Source organism: Elephantulus edwardii, unplaced genomic scaffold (genome assembly GCF_000299155.1).
Source record: "Elephantulus edwardii isolate Elephantulus edwardi_28Jun2011 unplaced genomic scaffold, EleEdw1.0 scaffold00170, whole genome shotgun sequence".
NCBI lineage: Eukaryota > Metazoa > Chordata > Mammalia > Macroscelidea > Macroscelididae > Elephantulus > Elephantulus edwardii.
Genome location: NW_006399920.1, coordinates 3,047,012 through 3,050,962, shown reverse-complemented (window position 1 = coordinate 3,050,962; position 3,951 = coordinate 3,047,012). Strand labels below are relative to the sequence as shown.

Below are 3,951 nucleotides of genomic sequence, written 5' to 3'. Positions count from 1 at the left end.
TTTAAGAAATGCTGAGTGAGTTCGGCCCAGGTTCATCCAGGAAGGATGAAACCAGGCTGCTCCTTGGAGGCAAGGATTCTGAAGCTTCATCTGACAGCACAATTTGGGTATGTTGCAAAAAGACCAGTCCTTGGAGAGGGAAGTCATGCTTGGGAGAGTGGAGGAAAAGCACAGGAGAGGAAGACTCCTGAGAGATGGATTAATTCAGTGACTGCAGTAATGGGGGTAGGTGTGTCAGAGACAGTGCGATTGGCACAGGATAGAGCAGAGTTTAGGGCTGTTGTACATAGGGTCGCTATGAATCGCATGTGACTCAATGGCACATACAACAACAGCAACAACAGCACTGAGGCATTAGCAAAAAATAAGGACCCCAGGAATTGATAGGATAATAAAGGACAAGTTTCAACAGACATACAACTGTATGTGTTCGCAAGTCTGTGCAAGGGCAAGGTGGGAGACACCAGCCTGGCCAACTGAATGGGAAAGGTCCATATTTGTTCTCATTCTCAAGAAATGAGTTTCTACACCTCTGGAACTTCTTGAGCAATACCATCAACATCACATGCCAAGTAAAACCTCGCTGAAGATTTTCTAAATATGTCCAGAACATCAGCAGAGAACTGCCAAGTGTTCAAGCTAGATTAGGAGAAGCCATGGCACCAGGGATATCATTGCTGATGTCAGAAAAATCTTGGCTGAAAGCAGATAACATCAGAAGAATGTTTATTTGGGTTTTATTCACTCTGCAAAGACATTTGACTGTGTGGATCATAATAAATTTATGGCTGACATTGAAAAGAGTGGGATTCCCAGAACACTTATTTCTTAAATGAACAAACACACTATTGGCCTATGCATCTCAGTTTTTCGGTCCATTTTTTTTTTCCTCCACCTGTTTTTCTCTCAGTGATATGAACTGAGGAACAAACAAGAAGACGTGAAACCCAAGTTCTTATGCAGAGAAATCTACATAGCATTTATTACAGAATAAAAAGAAAATAATAATAGGTGACTGAACATCCATTCTTTTTCAACTAGCTACCTAATAGTAGTAACCCCAACTTTTCTGGTTTGGTTTCATCACATACAAAATGAGAATAGTTATAATATCTATATTCCAGGGTTCTTATGAGTATTGAATGAGGGATATTGTTGGCATAGTCCTTAGGGAGTTGTGCTCCTGATCTGAAGGCAACACTTCTCTGGTAGTTTGATTTTATCTGTGGTTGTGAGAGAGGAAGGTAGGCAATTTTCTCCTGTGCAAGTTACAATAAGTTCTGACTCTACATCAATGAGCTATAAGTATTGAATGGGGTAATATGCACGAAATATAAAAGAGCATTTAAGACATTGTAGAGATGATTTAAGTGTCTGCTGCCTAGTATATTTGAAACTGGAAAACAAGCTAATGCATCCACATGTAACAAAAATCAGTATGTGATGTGACATGAAGTCTCACTATCTTTGCTTCTAATGAACGTTCTGGCTGTTATTTTTTTCAAGGGAGAATTATTTGTTGGTCTGACAGTCTCTTTTGTATTCAGTACTCTTCATCAACACCAGAGTGCAAATATATCAATTCTTCAGTTTTCCTTATGTAATGATAGAAAAGACCACCACTATTAGGTAATGTGCATCTTGGTTATTCGAGTAATATACTTACTTTTGAACATTTTGAAGTGTTAAAAAAGCTTCAAAAGGATTCTTTCAGGGAACTCTTTGATTTATTAACCATTAAATTAGTACCCTCTTTTGGCAAAAGTTCATCAGCCCACACAATATTCTAATTTCTTGATTGCTGTGTCTTAGGATGAGAAAGTTGATAAAATTGAATGTATGAAATGCGTCCCACGTACAAAAGCAAAATAACTGAAAGTTACTCTTAAAAAGCCAAGAGTCATACACATAGCAACCACTGCTGTGGGAGATGTGAAATAGCAATGCTTACAGTGTTTCTGTTTTATAAACTTTATGGTTTATTGAGTGAAATTCAGTATTTTAAAACAATAAGTTGGTGAGTGAAGAAAATGTCTAATCTGTTCTTTAGGCAGGTTGTTTTTCCATAACTATTACTTTTACCATTTTCTGAAAGATTTGTGATTAAATCAGATTTGTAATAAGGTGGACCTATAGGGTAGAATGCATTCTTTCAAAAACTTCCACTATTTACAAAGCACTGGTAACCTCTCTGGACAAAAGATGCTTGGCTCTTAGCCTAGTCGGCTTCTCCCTGGTTTGATTATAATGTGCTTTCCCTTGCGGAATAAATATGCCTTCCATCAGATTTTAGAATTATAAATAACATTAGTTTATAAACTCACAGGAAAATAATTACAGCTGATTAACTATAAAGAGCACTTATGTCAAAGAACCATTTTTCAGTAATCAAATTCTCCCAAGGGCTTGTCTCTCAGTACACAACATTTCAATTTGTGGCTTCATGGATGAAAGAAAGTTCACTACTATCTGTCAACATAGTTAGCATCCATAATTTTGCCTTGGTGTGCTACCAAATGCTTATGATGCATAGACATTTATGTCAGCAATCGCTTCCTTCAGAGCTGTAACACTGTAAAAGCTCTTACTATCACACGTTTATGCAATGAAGTGATACGTTACACAGCCGGACAATCACAAATAACTCAAATGTTAGGAGGTTCTGTAAAACAAAATAAAACACAAGAAAGTTTGAGTAGCAATTATCCCTATAGTCTGGTAATGTGTTATGTGTTACGCTGACTGCAGCAGGTTTTCAGAGACTGTAAATCTGACAGGAGATCTGATGAAAGTAAGAGCTCTTGTATTCTTTTTTTTTTTTTAACTAAAAAGTACTTATTTTTAACTAAGATTTATTTTGAGGGCATAACTAAACTTGCCCCCCCCCACCCATCTACTTTGCAGAAGGGTTAATATAGTGAATGTTATAAAGTAGGTATGAACATCTTGAAGGATTGAAACCAACATTAACTGACAGAACAACTTTTTAAGTCATCATAAAAATGTTTAAGAAAGAAGGGGGAAAGAAAAGGAAAAGAGGGCAACAGGGGTTTCAGATTGAACAAACCTCACATTTCATCTAATACATTCAATCCCGGCTAGAGTGTAACAAAATGGAAACAGGACTATAATACAAAACTCCCACTACAGCACACTGTACACACCTGTGTTCCACGTCCACCCCCATTCCCTAACACTTCCAATTCAACTATTTCCCAGCCTGTTGGGCCTGCCGATGAAGGAGCACGTAGATCTTCTCCTTGATCCAGTTTTTGTTGTAAGGCTGGTATGTCTGGGTATCGGCTCGGTAGACAAGACCGCTGAGGTCTGCCAGATCATCAAAAAGATCAAACAATTGACTGATATCATATGTGACTGAAGGACTGTTGGGATTCATTCTCTTCAGATGTTCCTCAGACATTTTACAAACTCCTTCCATGCATTCATTCACTGATTCATAGTCTGCATAAGTTCTGCCTTCTGGCCTCTTGGTAGGTTGTACCAACAAAATGGTGTGAGACATCGTGCTCTCTCCTGCAGCCGCTGCTGATCCCACCGCTGCACACAAGCCGAGCTGCAACGCCGCCAACAGCCAATCCCCCGAGCTCTTGTATTCTTATTGGTGAGAAGCTGTACAAAGGCACTTGGTTCAAATTCATTTGCTGTTCCCCAGGAGAAGTTTAGACAATCACCTACAGGGCAAGAAATTGCCTCTGAATACTCCTGAAGGATCAGCTATGAGCCAGTTGCTTCTCAGCGTCACACAACAGCACACATCTCACAGGAGATTAATCCTCTCACCCCTGGTGGACTTGAATTGTCTATCTTTGTGTTGGTAGTGCAACTCCTTCCCACTAGGCTACCAGAGCTCCCTATTCACAAATTAATAGTTTTCCTAGAAATATTTTTCTCTAGAAGTATTTCCTATTCAATTGGATTTACATTAGTTCT

At 38.7% G+C, this 3,951-nt stretch overlaps 1 pseudogene; it reads right to left on the bottom strand.

The window, feature by feature from the left end:
- Positions 1-3,208: 3,208 nt before the first annotated feature.
- On the bottom strand, positions 3,209-3,523 carry LOC102875171 (annotated as a pseudogene).
- Positions 3,524-3,951: the final 428 nt, after the last annotated feature.